Consider the following 17,942-nt stretch of genomic DNA (forward strand, 5'->3'; position numbering starts at 1 on the left):
TCTAACATCTGCAAAGCCAAACTAGGCAGAAGAATAAGCTAGAGTATTAGGACAAATACAATTTACCAAGAAGTGCAGGGATGGGGCAACATGTAACAAGTGACAGGAAAAAGGTTTTTTTTTTTTAATTTTTTAATTTTTTTTTAAAAAATATATATATATACACAGCGTGGTGGTGGTTATTCTAGGTATAGTCTGAAGAGATGAGTCTTCAGGCCACGGCGGAAGATGGATAGTGAGGGGGAGGTTCGGAGAGGGACGGGGAGTTCGTTCCACCACTGGGGAGCTAGGGTGGAGAAGCTCTGTGATCCCTTTGGGCGGGTGGGAGGGGTTGCAAGACGCCCTGCTGCCGCAGAGTGGAGTGGTCGAGCAGGCACATAGAATTGAGTCATGTCCTGCAAGTAGATGGGGGCTGTCCTGTTGGCGGCAGTGTAGGCAAGGGTCAGGGCTTTGAATCGGATCCTGGCAGCGACCGGTAGCCAGTGAAGTGATCGCAGCAGAGGAGTGATGTGGGAGAATTTGGGGAGGTTGTAGATGAGTCGGGCAGCGGCATTCTGAATCATCTGTAGTGGCTGACTTCATCACCGATATCTATTGGACAGCCAATCAGTAGTGAGGTCATACTGCTTCTGTGTGACCATGTGACGGAGTGGACGGAGTGTAGCACAGTGGGTAAGGAACTGCGCTTGTAACCGAAAGGTCGCAGGTTGGATTCCCGGGTAAGGACACTGCCATTGTACCCTTGAGCAAGGTACTTAACCTGCATTGCTTCAGTATATATCCAGTTGTATAAATGGATATGATGTAAAATGCTATGTAAAAAGTTGTGTAAGTCGCTCTGGATAAGAGCATCTGCTAAATGCCTGTAATGTGATTTGCTTTTTCAGTCACATGGAAGCTGCAAGGCCTTGCTGTTCATTGGCTATCTTTTCAGCTCCAATTAATATCAGCGAAGTTTGTTTATTTCCCAGAAGCCTTTCATGTAGCCTCTGATGCTTGGATGTTTGCTACCACATCAGGTGTGATTAAAGAAAAAAGACCAAAGATTGCCTATATGCCCCATGTTGGCAATTATCCTATTCTGTTTAAGAAGATCGCGATTTGATTTATCATGACAGGTGGTATTAAATGGATCTTGTGATTTTCCAGGGCATTACGGTTTCCCTATATGTTTTTTTTGTTGGTGTTTCTAAAAGGACATACTGCACTGATTAATATATGTATTTATAACGGTATTATGGGAAAATACTGGAGGATTCTTGTTTATAAGTTGCCTGGCAGCAAATTATGTCTGTTTTAGATAAACAGTGTTTCTGACGTCTCATTCTTACCTGAAAACCCTTGGAAAAATGTTGAGGAAAGAAGCTAGTTGGCTCTAGTACTAACAATGCGCTCTTCAGGTAAGTTATCCTACAGAGCTGTTGTGTAATGATTATCTGAAACTCTTATTTTGATGTTTGACTGACAGGACCATACAGAAAGGCATTAATTATACAAGAAATGAATGTGACACCGCTTTACAGCAAATAGTCAGAACATTATATCTTACTGTTTATGAAACCACAAACAAACCAAATCACAGGGTGTGCTGTTATGAGGGAGTAGGTTTTGTGCGTCTTGTAGTTATCCGCAAGTTCGGAAAAGTCCAGAAGCACGCGGCTGTTGTGCTTCACTGGTAAATGTGGAGACTTTACCTTTGGTGCAGTGCGTTGCAGTGTGGAATATGGAAAGATCCATAGAACAGATTCGTAGAGCAGCTGGTGAACTCTGTACTGTGATGACTGTCCATACAGTCACACTTTCCTTCCGATAAATAAGGCCCAGTAACGTTTCCCTGATGGGAAATATCCAGTTGCATAACTGTGTAAAACCAGCTATAGCAAACTCCTCACCGAGGCAAATTAGAAGGTAAGATTTGTGTCACTTCTGCATACAAAGTATTTCCAACTAGAGACGCACAATGGGAGGATTCTCGGCCAACTGATATTTGTCTGACCATATTGGCTGATGTTGTTACCTCCCTGTTTTACATTTTGCATACATTTACAAACTGCAACCTGATTTCCACATTCAAGGAAGTAGGTAATCACAGACAGCAACTTAAGATGGAGAAATTAGCATTTTGTTTGTATGACAAAATACTAAAACAGTTTACTTTATTATTAAGCAGAGAGCATGAGTCTAGAGCGGTACAGACTCTCTGTGGAGCTTTGCTTGGGTGTTTGGTGTTTGTAAAAATGATAAATGAAAAATAAATAAAAGGTTCAGATGACTATGATTAGGCCATTTAGATTTTTTATTTATTTATTTTTTTGAGGTGGGTGTTTTTTCTTAATTACAGCACTGCAGATGCATCGTCTCTCTGTCACGCGTTACGTCGTCATATCGGCCCATCATACCAGCTGTAGTCCCGCCAGTCCATTTTAAGGCATTATCAGCCGAAACCGACCCCCAGCGCTATCGTGCGTTCTTCTGTCCCGCCAGCCGAACTGTGACCGCACTTTCTCCTCTAAAAGTGGGTGTGGCCAGTCTCCCCTCCTCCTCCAACCGCGCGCCAGAAGAATGGCCCCAGGCGTTCCGCCACTGAAAGGGTTGCAGCAGCGTGTGTGTGGTGGGTTTTTGGGGGAATGTGAGTGCTGAGTCACCCTGAATCTGCCTGCTACAAGGCTAACCATAGCGCCATCTCCTGGCCGTGAACACTGTCCTCCATTACAGCCGCTGTGCAGTCTCTCATTCCTGCCTTTAAAGAGTCTCTCGCATGACGATAATGTGTGCTTGTTTCAGATTTATGAACAGGAAAATAATTAGATTTCCTTTAGATTTTCTCTAGACATGAAGGGCGTAATTTCTAAATGGGAGAGCTGGAGGTCTGACAGATCATCGCCATCCTGTAGTGGACGTTTGCGTGATTGTCAAATTTAATTGGCTGACAGATGCGCCCCTGATTGGTTAAAATGTAAATGGTGAGGTTATTCACACTGGCGATATGGTCTTTGAAAGACCGATTCCAAAGCCTCCAGCTTTAGGTGGAATAAAGACTTAGTTGATTTCAATATAAAAGGAAACCCTAAAATCAGTACCTAATGAAATAGGCTTAGCATTTGCTGCCTTTGCTGCTTTTTGAAAAAATATCTATTGGAAATTATGATTTTAATTGCACAGGGTTTTAAGTACGTTCAACCATCTTCTGGAATTTGCACCCCTCTTGCTAATTTCAAAGCGGTAACTGGTTAGTTAACAGTATTTAGAGTCTTGTTTTTAGAGGCATGCAGGTATCCAGTGTTTGTAAATTCTGAAAGTACGCATTGTTGTTTATCGTTTGACTCCATTTTGCAGACATAACAGTGAATGCAGTTTGTAAATGACCGGTAACACAAGTATCTTGTTTAAAAATTTCTTGTGAAATTATTAGAAGAAATATGGAAATTCCTCCTAATCTGTTAGATTCAATTTATCAATGTCAGTGATTTAGCTCATTGACTATCAATGTCTATGGTTTACTTCACAAATTAATAATGCCAATGATTTAGGGAGGGAGACTCTTATAATCAATGCCTTTCAGTATATTTCCGGCTGGCGTAAGGTACTAAAACAGAAAATAACCTTTCGTCATCATCAACTCTTCTCTTAATCTGCAGTTGTGGAGCCAATCCGTTTTTAACACAGAAATTCAAGATTAGAGGGAAGATGAGTTTTTAAATCCCCAGGTTATAAATCTACTAAATATATTAAAACAATTTACTTCGGAGTCATAATGTCGCTTACGATCTTGAATGCATACCAGTGTCATATGTTACATTTTTCATTAATTATTTCTCCCCATTCCTTTTTTTTGGAAAGCCTGTGCCACTGAGCAACACGGTCGCAACGTCAGGACGCCGTTTTAGAATAATTTATAAATGACTTTGATATATTAAATAAAATGGCGAAAGAAGCATGTCCGCGCCGTCTCGTCCTGTTTCCTGCAAGTGCTTTGATGCATCACAGCTCTGTTTCTCAGAGGGTCCTCTCATAGCTCTGTGACGGACTCAGCATGAGCATCAAATGGAGCCCCGCATGCAGAAAATAGCAGCCGGTGGTAGAGATGAGTCACTGGCAGTCACAAGTGTGCCCAGTTATGGCTTTGTGGGTGACTGAAAGCTCTGCGACGTTTATAAATATCTTTTGTGTGCTGTATCATCTCACTTTAATGCAGCAATGCATCATGGGGCTTCACTCACTACCAGAAGGCCTAACATTTCATTCATAAAATACAGTCACTCTGATAATAAGAATAATTGATAATTAAGAAATTGTAACATTAAAATCCCTTTGCTAAAAAGGAATTTGTATTGATCAACAGCTAGGCTATATGATTTCCCTTGCTATTACACAAAATTCTGATTCTCCACAGTTGAGTGATTGCATGTGTTTGCTATTTTTACTGATTATGATTTTGGCAGTATTTGCTTCACTCTTGATTGCTTTCAGAAGATATAAAGCACAATTATTTGAAAAAAATGTCACGTTCTTTGACTTGGCCATTTTAGGCTCTTACAGTCCCCAGAACTCACTTCATTCTCTCTTGCCTGGAGACGGGGCGAATTGATCCGGAAGGAATTATGGTCCAAGGTGCAAGTTTAACAGCAGATAAACAAAATCGGCCAACTTAACATTTTGACTGTTTTCCCCGTTTTCCCCTTGCAGTTAAATGGGGAGTTTTGCGTATGCGAACGTGCCTCTATCATATAAGAAGCCCAGCAGCTCTTGAGTGCAGATTGGCACAGTATGGATAAGCTAAGCGCACTAAAAAGAAAACATCTCTTTTTGCAGTGCAGAAAGTAGGGCTTTTACAAGGACTGTGACAGTCATGCATATAACTTAATGTCATTAAAAAGTGTTTTTTTTTTAATTATTCGTATATTTACAGTAGTGAGCAAAAAGGCCTAACCATCAGCGTAACATCGTTTGATAGGGAGTTGTCTTGATGTATAGACAGTGCAGCCTCTCTTCATGGTGACACAGAGTCTCCCAGCACCTGGCCTACTTCCACCATAGAGTCAGTCAACTCATACTGTATCAGCCATCGTTCCAGAACTTTCCATAAACAATAGATCCTGGGTGGATTCTTATCTGGTGACTGAGAAGATCTGGACATATTAGTTCCATCTGTCATTCTTCTCCAACCAGTGGCCCACTACTTTCGACCTGTGGACGGGGTGTCATCATCATCGTTAAAGACACGCGTCTCTGCAGGAAAGTCAATGCTTTAACGTGGGGTGCAGATTTTGACTCGATACCAACAAGCAGTGATGGACATTGACATTGCTTGTAAGGCTGTAAGTGCTCTAACACTATTAGGGAGCTTTCTGAAGCCTTCAGTCTTGGAAATGGTTCCATTTATATTCAAAATTGAATTTATACATTCAGGAAGTGCACTTATATATTCGGAATTGTACTTATATATTCAGAATTGTAATTTATATATTCGGGAATTGAATTTATATATTCGGGAATTGAATTTATATATTCGGGAATTGAATTTATATATTCAGAAATTGTATTTATATTCGGGAATTGAATTTATATATTCAGAAATTGTATTCATATATTCAGAAATTGTATTTATATATTCGGGAATTGAATTTATATATTCGGGAATTGAATTTATATATTCAGAAATTGTACTTTTATATTCAGAATTGAATTTATATATTCAGGAAGTGTACTTATATATTCGGGAAAGATGGCTAGCGGCAGTGCGCCTGCCATGACAGTTCCACCAAACATAGGCTCTACCACTCTTTGAGAAACAAAAAATAATAATTCATGTGTGTGAATACTTTGCCCTTGGTTATATAATCAAGACAACATTGTCAAAAACACGTTTGGAAACACTGTCATTGCTCATTTTAAACTGAAAGAGGAAACGCATCTAGCTAGCTAACTTAGCCAAGCACCTCAAACACCGACATCGCGAGTTATTCAGAGTTTAAGCAGCTCATCTGTACTCTTTGCGCTCTTTCGAAAAGTGCCTCAGGTTGTAAGCAGGAGCAGGGAAACGTTCGCCTGGTTGAGAGCCTAGACATGTTTTTTGCTTCATTCAAAATCAATAAAACTCATGTACCAACCTTTCTTCAAGCTGCTGAACACAACCGTGAACTTGCCTCAACCCTCAGACTTACCGTTTTCCTAACCCTAACCCTAGCTGAACCCTAATTTGAGCCCTTAACTCTAATTTGAAGCCATTGGTACCATTGAAAACACCTGAAAACCCATTTAAAATGGATGGAAAACAAGGTAAATAGCATGAATACTATAATTTAAATGCAAAATAATATGTATGAGGTCATTTAAAAAAGAAAAATGTTCTCCCTAAGAAAAACATGCATGTATTAGACATTTTGTATGGTCATGGGTACACATGCTACTAGACATTTTTTTTGGTTCATTCAAAATCAATAAAACTCATGTCCCAACCTTTCTTCAAGCTGCTGAACACAACCGTGAACTTGCCTCAACCCTCAGACTTACCGTTTTCCTAACCCTAACCCTAGCTGAACCCTAATTTGAGCCCTTAACTCTAATTTGAAGCCATTGGTACCATTGAAAACACCTGAAAACCCATTTAAAATGGATGGAAAACAAGGTAAATATCATGAATACTATAATTTAAATGCAAAATCATATGTATGAGGTCATTTAAAAAAGAAAAATGTTCTCCCTAAGAAAAACATGCATGTATTAGACATTTTGTATGGTCATGGGTACACATGCTACTAGACATTTTTTTTGCTTCATTCAAAATCAATAAAACTCATGTCCCAACCTTTCTTCAAGCTGCTGAACACAACCGTGAACTTGCCTCAACCCTCAGACTTACCGTTTTCCTAACCCTAACCCTAGCTGAACCCTAATTTGAGCCCTTAACTCTAATTTGAAGCCATTGGTACCATTGAAAACACCTGAAAACCCATTTAAAATGGATGGAAAACAAGGTAAATATCATGAATACTATAATTTAAATGCAAAATAATATGTATGAGGTCATTTAAAATACAAAAATGTTCTCCCTAAGAAAAACATGCATGTATTAGACATTTTGTATGGTCATGGGTACACATGCTACTAGACAATTTTTTTGGTTCATTCAAAATCAATAAAACTCATGTCCCAACCTTTCTTCAAGCTGCTGAACACAACCGTGAACTTGCCTCAACCAGCATACTTACCGTTTTCCTAACCCTAACCCTAGCTGAACCCTAATTTGAGCCTTTAACTCTAATTTGAAGCCATTGGTACAATTGAAAACACCTGAAAACCCATTTAAAATGGATGGAAAACAAGGTAAATAGCATGAATACTACAATTTAAATGCAAAATAATATGTATGAGGTCATTTAAAAAACAAAAATGTTCTCCCTAAGAAAAACATGCATGTATTAGACATTTTGTATGGTCATGGGTACACATGCTACTAGACATTTTTTTGCTTCATTCAAAATCAATAAAACTCATGTCCCAACCTTTCTTCAAGCTGCTGAACACAACCGTGAACTTGCCTCAACCCTCAGACTTACCGTTTTCCTAACCCTAACCCTAGCTGAACCCTAATTTGAGCCCTAACTCTAATTTGAAGCCATTGGTACCATTGAAAACACCTGAAAACCCATTTAAAATGGATGGAAAACAAGGTAAATATCATGAATACTATAATTTAAATGCAAAATCATATGTATGAGGTCATTTAAAAAAGAAAAATGTTCTCCCTAAGAAAAACATGCATGTATTAGACATTTTGTATGGTCATGGGTACACATGCTACTAGACATTTTTTTTGCTTCATTCAAAATCAATAAAACTCATGTCCCAACCTTTCTTCAAGCTGCTGAACACAACCGTAAACTTGCCTCAACCCTCAGACTTACCGTTTTCCTAACCCTAACCCTAGCTGAACCCTAATTTGAGCCCTAAACTCTAATTTGAAGCCATTGGTACCATTGAAAACACCTGAAAACCCATTTAAAATGGATGGAAAACAAGGTAAATAGCATGAATACTATAATTTAAATGCAAAATCATATGTATGAGGTCATTTAAAAAACAAAAATGTTCTCCCTAAGAAAAACATGCATGTATTAGACATTTTGTATGGTCATGGGTACACATGCTACTAGACAATTTTTTTGGTTCATTCAAAATCAATAAAACTCATGTCCCAACCTTTCTTCAAGCTGCTGAACACAACCGTGAACTTGCCTCAACCCTCAGACTTACCGTTTTCCTAACCCTAACCCTAGCTGAATCCCTAATTTGAGCCCTAAACTCTAATTTGAAGCCATTGGTACCATTGAAAACACCTGAAAACCCATTTAAAATGGATGGAAAACAAGGTAAATATCATGAATACTATAATTTAAATGCAAAATAATATGTATGAGGTCATTTAAAAAACTAAAATGTTCTCCCTAAGAAAAACAATGCATGTATTAGACATTTTGTATGGTCATGGGTACACATGCTACTAGACATTTTTTTTGCTTCATTCAAAATCAATAAAACTCATGTCCCAACCTTTCTTCAAGCTGCTGAACACAACCGTGAACTTGCCTCAACCCTCAGACTTACCGTTTTCCTAACCCTAACCCTAGCTGAACCCTAATTTGAGCCCTTAACTCTAATTTGAAGCCATTGGTACCATTGAAAACACCTGAAAACCCATTTAAAATGGATGGAAAACAAGGTAAATATCATGAATACTATAATTTAAATGCAAAATCATATGTATGAGGTCATTTAAAAAAGAAAAATGTTCTCCCTAAGAAAAACATGCATGTATTAGACATTTTGTATGGTCATGGGTACACATGTTACTAGACATTTTTTTTGCTTCAATAAAACTCATGTCCCAACCTTTCTTCAAGCTGCTGAACACAACCGTGAACTTTCCTCAACCCTCAGACTTACAGTTTTCCTAACCCTAACCCTAGCTGAAGCGTAATTTGAGCCCTAATCTCTAATTTGAAGCCATTGGTACCATTGAAAACACCTGAAAACCCATTTAAAATGGATGGAAAACAAGGTAAATATCATGAATACTATAATTTAAATGCAAAATCATATGTATGAGGTCATTTAAAAAAACAAAAATGTTCTCCCTAAGAAAAACATGCATGTATTAGACATTTTGTATGGTCATGGGTACACATGCTACTAGACAATTTTTTTGGTTCATTCAAAATCAATAAAACTCATGTCCCAACCTTTCTTCAAGCTGCTGAACACAACCGTGAACTTGCCTCAACCCTCAGACTTACCGTTTTCCTAACCCTAACCCTAGCTGAACCCTAATTTGAGCCCTTAACTCTAATTTGAAGCCATTGGTACCATTGAAAACACCTGAAAACCCATTTAAAATGGATGGAAAACAAGGTAAATATCATGAATACTATAATTTAAATGCAAAATAATATGTATGAGGTCATTTAAAAAACAAAAATGTTCTCCCTAAGAAAAACATGCATGTATTAGACATTTTGTATGGTCATGGGTACACATGCTACTAGACAATTTTTTTGGTTCATTCAAAATCAATAACAAACTCATGTCCCAACCTTTCTTCAAGCTGCTGAACACAACCATACACTTGCCTCAACCCTCAGACTTACCGTTTTCCTAACCCTAACCCTAGCTGAACCCTAATTTGAGCCCTAAACTCTAATTTGAAGCCATTGGTACCATTGAAAACACCTGAAAACCCATTTAAAATGGATGGAAAACAAGGTAAATCTCAAGAATACTATAATTTAAATGCAAAATCATATGTATGAGGTCATTTAAAAAAGAAAAATGTTCTCCCTAAGAAAAACATGCATGTATTAGACATTTTGTATGGTCATGGGTACACATGCTACTAGGACATTTTTTTTGCTTCATTTCAAAATCAATAAAACTCATGTCCCAACCTTTCTTCAAGCTGCTGAACACAACCGTGAACTTGCCTCAACCCTCAGACTTACCGTTTTCCTAACCCTAACCCTAGCTGAACCCTAATTTGAGCCCTTAACTCTAATTTGAAGCCATTGGTACCATTGAAAACACCTGAAAACCCATTTAAAATGGATGGAAAACAAGGTAAATAGCATGAATACTACAATTTAAATGCAAAATAATATGTATGAGGTCATTTAAAAAAGAAAAATGTTCTCCCTAAGAAAAACATGCATGTATTAGACATTTTGTATGGTCATGGGTACACATGCTACTAGACAATTTTTTTTGGTTCATTCAAAATCAATAAAACTCATGTCCCAACCTTTCTTCAAGCTGCTGAACACAACCGTGAACTTGCCTCAACCCTCAGACTTACCGTTTTCCTAACCCTAACCCTAGCTGAACCCTAATTTGAGCCCTTAACTCTAATTTGAAGCCATTGGTACCATTGAAAACACCTGAAAACCCATTTAAAATGGATGGAAAACAAGGTAAATATCATGAATACTATAATTTAAATGCAAAATCATATGTATGAGGTCATTTAAAAATCAAAAATGTTCTCCCTAAGAAAAACATGCATGTATTAGACATTTTGTATGGTAATGGGTACACATGCTACTAGACAATTTTTTTGGTTCATTCAAAATCAATAAAACTCATGTCCCAACCTTTCTTCAAGCTGCTGAACACAACCGTGAACTTGCCTCAACCCTCAGACTTACCGTTTTCCTAACCCTAACCCTAGCTGAACCCTAATTTGAGCCCTTAACTCTAATTTGAAGCCATTGGTACCATTGAAAACACCTGAAAACCCATTTAAAATGGATGGAAAACAAGGTAAATAGCATGAATACTATAATTTAAATGCTAAATAATATGTATGAGGTCATTTAAAAAACAAAAATGTTCTCCCTAAGAAAAACATGCATGTATTAGACATTTTGTATGGTAATGGGTACACATGCTACTAGACATTTTTTTTTGCTACATTCAAAATCATTAAAACTCATGTCCCAACCTTTCTTCAAGCTGCTGAACACAACCGTAAACTTGCCTCAACCCTCAGACTTACCGTTTTCCTAACCCTAACCCTAGCTGAACCCTAATTTGAGCCCTAAACTCTAATTTGAAGCCATTGGTACCATTGAAAACACCTGAAAACCCATTTAAAATGGATGGAAAACAAGGTAAATATCATGAATACTATAATTTAAATGCAAAATCATATGTATGAGGTCATTTAAAAAAACAAAAATGTTCTCCCTAAGAAAAACATGCATGTATTAGACATTTTGTATGGTCATGGGTACACATGCTACTAGACATTTTTTTTGCTTCATTCAAAATCAATAAAACTCATGTCCCAACCTTTCTTCAAGCTGCTGAACACAACCGTAAACTTGCCTCAACCCTCAGACTTACCGTTTTCCTAACCCTAACCCTAGCTGAACCCTAATTTGAGCCCTTAACTCTAATTTGAAGCCATTGGTACCATTGAAAACACCTGAAAACCCATTTAAAATGGATGGAAAACAAGGTAAATATCATGAATACTATAATTTAAATGCAAAATCATATGTATGAGGTCATTTAAAAAAGAATAATGTTCTCCCTAAGAAAAACATGCATGTATTAGACATTTTGTATGGTCATGGGTACACATGCTACTAGACATTTTTTTTGCTTCATTCAAAATCAATAAAACTCATGTCCCAACCTTTCTTCAAGCTGCTGAACACAACCGTGAACTTGCCTCAACCCTCAGACTTACCGTTTTCCTAACCCTAACCCTAGCTGAACCCTAATTTGAGCCCTAAACTCTAATTTGAAGCCATTGGTACCATTGAAAACACCTGAAAACCCATTTAAAATGGATGGAAAACAAGGTAAATATCATGAATACTATAATTTAAATGCAAAATAATATGTATGAGGTCATTTAAAAAACTAAAATGTTCTCCCTAAGAAAAACAAGCATGTATTAGACATTTTGTATGGTCATGGGTACACATGCTACTAGACATTTTTTTTGATTCATTCAAAATCAATAACAAACTCATGTCCCAACCTTTCTTCAAGCTGCTGAACACAACCGTGAACTTGCCTCAACCCTCAGACTTACCGTTTTCCTAACCCTAACCCTACCTGAATCCAAATTTGAGCCCTAAAGTCTAATTTGAAGCCATTGGTACGATTGAAAACACCTGAAAACCCATTTAAAATGGATGGAAAACAAGGTAAATAGCATGAATACTATAATTTAAATGCAAAATAATATGTATGAGGTCATTTAAAAAACAAAAATGTTCTCCCTAAGAAAAACATGCATGTATTAGACATTTTGTATGGTAATGGCTACACATGCTACTAGACATTTTTTTTGCTTCTTTCAAAATCTATAAAACTCATGTCCCAACCTTTCTTCAAGCTGCTGAACACAACTATAAACTTGCCTCAACCAGCAGAGTTACCGTTTACCTAACCCTAACCCTAGCTGAACCCTAATTTGAGCCCTTAACTCTAATTTGAAGCCATTGGTACCATTGAAAACACCTGAAAACCCATTTAAAATGGATGGAAAACAAGGTAAATAGCATGAATACTATAATTTAAATGCAAAATCATATGTATGAGGTCATTTAAAAAAGAAAAATGTTCTCCCTAAGAAAAACATGCATGTATTAGACATTTTGTATGGTCATGGGTACACATGCTACTAGACAATTTTTTTGGTTCATTCAAAATCAATAAAACTCATGTCCCAACCTTCCTTCAAGCTGCTGAACACAACCGTGAACTTGCCTCAACCCTCAGACTTACCGTTTTCCTAACCCTAACCCTAGCTGAACCCTAATTTGAGCCCTTAACTCTAATTTGAAGCCATTGGTACCATTGAAAACACCTGAAAACCCATTTAAAATGGATGGAAAACAAGGTAAATAGCATGAATACTACAATTTAAATGCAAAATAATATGTATGAGGTCATTTAAAAAACAAAAATGTTCTCCCTAAGAAAAACATGCATGTATTAGACATTTTGTATGGTCATGGGTACACATGCTACTAGACATTTTTTTGGCTTCATTCAAAATCAATAAAACTCATGTCCCAACCTTTCTTCAAGCTGCTGAACACAACCGTGAACTTGCCTCAACCCTCAGACTTACCGTTTTCCTAACCCTAACCCTAGCTGAACCCTAATTTGAGCCCTTAACTCTAATTTGAAGCCATTGGTACCATTGAAAACACCTGAAAACCCATTTAAAATGGATGGAAAACAAGGTAAATAGCATGAATACTATAATTTAAATGCTAAATAATATGTATGAGGTCATTTAAAAAACAAAAATGTTCTCCCTAAGAAAAACATGCATGTATTAGACATTTTGTATGGTCATGGGTACACATGCTACTAGACAATTTTTTTGGTTCATTCAAAATCAATAAAACTCATGTCCCAACCTTTCTTCAAGCTGCTGAACACAACCGTGAACTTGCCTCAACCCTCAGACTTACCGTTTTCCTAACCCTAACCCTAGCTGAATCCTAATTTGAGCCCTAAACTCTAATTTGAAGCCATTGGTACCATTGAAAACACCTGAAAACCCATTTAAAATGGATGGAAAACAAGGTAAATATCATGAATACTATAATTTAAATGCAAAATAATATGTATGAGGTCATTTAAAAAACAAAAATGTTCTCCCTAAGAAAAACATGCATGTATTAGACATTTTGTATGGTCATGGGTACACATGCTACTAGACATTTTTTTTGCTTCATTCAAAATCAAAAACAAACTCATGTCCCAACCTTTCTTCAAGCTGCTGAACACAACCGTGAACTTGCCTCAACCCTCAGACTTACCGTTTTCCTAACCCTAACCCTAGCTGAACCCTAATTTGAGCCCTTAACTCTAATTTGAAGCCATTGGTACCATTGAAAACACCTGAAAACCCATTTAAAATGGATGGAAAACAAGGTAAATATCATGAATACTATAATTTAAATGCAAAATCATATGTATGAGGTCATTTAAAAAAGAAAAATGTTCTCCCTAAGAAAAACATGCATGTATTAGACATTTTGTATGGTCATGGGTACACATGCTACTAGACATTTTTTTTGCTTCATTCAAAATCAATAAAACTCATGTCCCAACCTTTCTTCAAGCTGCTGAACACAACCGTAAACTTGCCTCAACCCTCAGACTTACCGTTTTCCTAACCCTAACCCTAGCTGAATCCTAATTTGAGCCCTAAAGTCTAATTTGAAGCCATTGGTACCATTGAAAACACCTGAAAACCCATTTAAAATGGATGGAAAACAAGGTAAATATCATGAATACTATAATTTAAATGCAAAATCATATGTATGAGGTCATTTAAAAAACAAAAATGTTCTCCCTAAGAAAAACATGCATGTATTAGACATTTTGTATGGTCATGGGTACACATGCTACTAGACATTTTTTTTGCTTCAATAAAACTCATGTCCCAACCTTTCTTCAAGCTGCTGAACACAACCGTGAACTTTCCTCAACCCTCAGACTTACAGTTTTCCTAACCCTAACCCTAGCTGAAGCGTAATTTGAGCCCTAACTCTAATTTGAAGCCATTGGTACCATTGAAAACATCTTAAAACCAATTAAAAATGGATGGAAAACAAGGTAAATATCATGAATACTATAATTTAAATGCAAAATAATATGTATGAGGTCATTTAAAAAGACAAAAATGTTCTCCCTAAGAAAACATGCATGTATTAGACATTTTGTATGGTCATGGGTACACATGCTACTAGACATTTTTTTTGGTTCATTCAAAATGAATAAAACTCATGTCCCAACCTTTCTTCAAGCTGCTGAACACAACCGTGAACTTGCCTCAACCCTCAGACTTACCGTTTTCCTAACCCTAACCCTAGCTGAACCCTAATTTGAGCCCTTAACTCTAATTTGAAGCCATTGGTACCATTGAAAACACCTGAAAACCCATTTAAAATGGATGGAAAACAAGGTAAATAGCATGAATACTACAATTCAAATGCAAAATAATATGTATGAGGTCATTTAAAAAGCAAAAATGTTCTCCCTAAGAAAAACATGCATGTATTAGACATTTTGTATGGTCATGGGTACACATGCTACTAGACAATTTTTTTGTTCATTCAAAATCAATAAAACTCATGTCCCAACCTTTCTTCAAGCTGCTGAACACAACCGTGAACTTGCCTCAACCCTCAGACTTACCGTTTTCCTAACCCTAACCCTAGCTGAACCCTAATTTGAGCCCTTAACTCTAATTTGAAGCCATTGGTACCATTGAAAACACCTGAAAACCCATTTAAAATGGATGGAAAACAAGGTAAATAGCATGAATACTATAATTTAAATGCAAAATAATATGTATGAGGTCATTTAAAAAGCAAAAATGTTCTCCCTAAGAAAAACATGCATGTATTAGACATTTTGTATGGTCATGGGTACACATGCTACTAGACATTTTTTTTGCTTCATTCAAAATCAATAAAACTCATGTCCCAACCTTTCTTCAAGCTGCTGAACACAACCGTAAACTTGCCTCAACCCTCAGACTTACCGTTTTCCTAACCCTAACCCTAGCTGAACCCTAATTTGAGCCCTAAACTCTAATTTGAAGCCATTGGTACCATTGAAAACACCTGAAAACCCATTTAAAATGGATGGAAAACAAGGTAAATATCATGAATACTACAATTTAAATGCAAAATAATATGTATGAGGTCATTTAAAAAGCATAAATGTTCTCCCTAAGAAAAACATGCATGTATTAGACATTTTGTATGGTCATGGGTACACATGCTACTAGACATTTTTTTTGCTTCATTCAAAATCAATAAAACTCATGTCCCAACCTTTCTTCAAGCTGCTGAACACAACCGTGAACTTGCCTCAACCCTCAGACTTACCGTTTTCCTAACCCTAACCCTAGCTGAACCCTAATTTGAGCCCTAAACTCTAATTTGAAGCCATTGGTACCATTGAAAACACCTGAAAACCCATTTAAAATGGATGGAAAACAAGGTAAATATCATGAATACTATAATTTAAATGCAAAATAATATGTATGAGGTCATTTAAAAAGAAAAATGTTCTCCCTAAGAAAAACATGCACGTATTAGACATTTTGTATGGTCATGGGTACACATGCTACTAGACAATTTTTTTTCTTCATTTAAAATCAATAAAAACTCATGTCCCAACCTTTCTTCAAGCTGCTGAACACAACCGTGAACTTGCCTCATCCCTCAGACTTATCGTTTTCCTAACCCTAACCCTAGCTGAACCCTAATTTGAGCCCTAAAATCTAATTTGAAGCCATTGGTACCATTGAAAACACCTGAAAACCCATTTAAGAAGATCGCGATTTGATTTATCATGACAGGTGGTATTAAATGGATCTTGTGATTTTCCAGGGCATTACGGTTTCCCTATATGTTTTCTTTTGTTGGTGTTTCTAAAAGGACATACTGCACTGATTAATATGTGTATTTATAACGGTATTATGGGAAAATACTGGAGCATTCTTGTTTATAAGTTGCCTGGCAGCAAATGATGTCTGTTTTAGATAAACAGTGTTTCTGACATCTCATTCTTACCTGAAAACCCAAGGAAAAATGTTGAGGAAAGAAGCTAGTTGGCTCTAGTACTAACAATGCGCTCTTCAGGTAAGTTATCCTACAGAGCTGTTGTGTAATGGTTATCTGAAACTCTTATTTTGATGTTTGACTGACAGGACCATACAGAAAGGCATTCATTATACAAGAAATGAATGTGACACCGCTTTACAGCAAATAGGCAGGACATTATATCTTAATGTGTATGAAACCACGAGGAACCATGACTAAATCACAGGGTGTACTGTTATGAGGGAGTAGGTTTCGTGCGTCTTGTAGTTATTCACAAGTTCGGAAAAGTCCAGAAGCACGTGGCTGTCGTGTTTCACTCATACATGTGGAGACTTTACCTTCAGTGCAGTTGTGGAATATGGAAAGATCCTGGCCTCCGTGGTCATTCGTAGAACAGCTGGTGAACTCTGTACTGTGATGACTGTCCATACAGTCACACTTTCCTTCTGACAAATAAGGCCCAGTAACGTTTCCCTGATGGGAAATATCCAGTTGCATAACTGTGTAAAACCAGCTATAGCAAACTCCTCACTGAGGCAAATAAGAAGGTAGATTTGTGTCATTTCTGCATACAAAATATATTTCCAACTAGAGATGCACAATGGGAAATTTCTGGGCCAACTGATATTTGTCTGACCATATTGACTGATGTTGTTACCTTCCTGTTTTACATTTTGCATACATTTACAAACTGCAACCTGATTTCCACATTCAAGGAAGTAGGTAATCACAGACAGCAACTTATGATGGAGAAATTAGCATTTTGTTTGTATGACAAAATACTAAAACCGGTTTACTTTTTTATTATTAAGCAGAGAGCATGAGTCTAGAGAGGTACAGAGTCTCTGTGGAGCTTTGCTTGGGTGTTTGGTGTTTGCAAAAATGATAAATGAAAAATAAATAAAAGAGGTTCAGATGACAATGATTAGGCCATTTAGATTTTTTTTTTTTTTTTGAGGTGGGCATTTTTTCTTAATTACATACAGCACTGCAGATGCATCGTCTCTCTGACACGCGTTACGCCATCATAGCGGCCAATCATACCAGCTGTAATCACAGCATCAGGCAGTCACCCGCCAGTTCATTTTTTAGGCATTATCAGCCGATACCAACCCCCAGCGCTATCGTGCGTTCTTCTGTCCCGCCAGCCGAACTGTGACCGCACTTCCTCCTCTAAAAGTGGGTGTGGCCAGTCTCCCCTCCTCCTCCAACCACGCGCCAGAAGAATGGCCGATGAAAGGGTTGCAGAGTGTGATGGGTTTTTGACTTTTATAGAGACTGTCAAGATGTTTTGTT

General features: G+C 37.3%; 1 long non-coding RNA gene across 1 annotated transcript; it reads left to right on the forward strand.

The window, feature by feature from the left end:
- Positions 1-1,016: 1,016 nt before the first annotated feature.
- Positions 1,017-17,571, forward strand: LOC118211938. The gene is made up of 2 exons (XR_004762126.1): positions 1,017-1,118; positions 16,403-17,571. It is a non-coding gene; the product is annotated as an uncharacterized LOC118211938 (long non-coding RNA).
- Positions 17,572-17,942: the final 371 nt, after the last annotated feature.

Source organism: Anguilla anguilla, chromosome 13, assembly GCF_013347855.1.
Source record: "Anguilla anguilla isolate fAngAng1 chromosome 13, fAngAng1.pri, whole genome shotgun sequence".
Taxonomy (NCBI): Eukaryota; Metazoa; Chordata; class Actinopteri; order Anguilliformes; family Anguillidae; genus Anguilla; species Anguilla anguilla.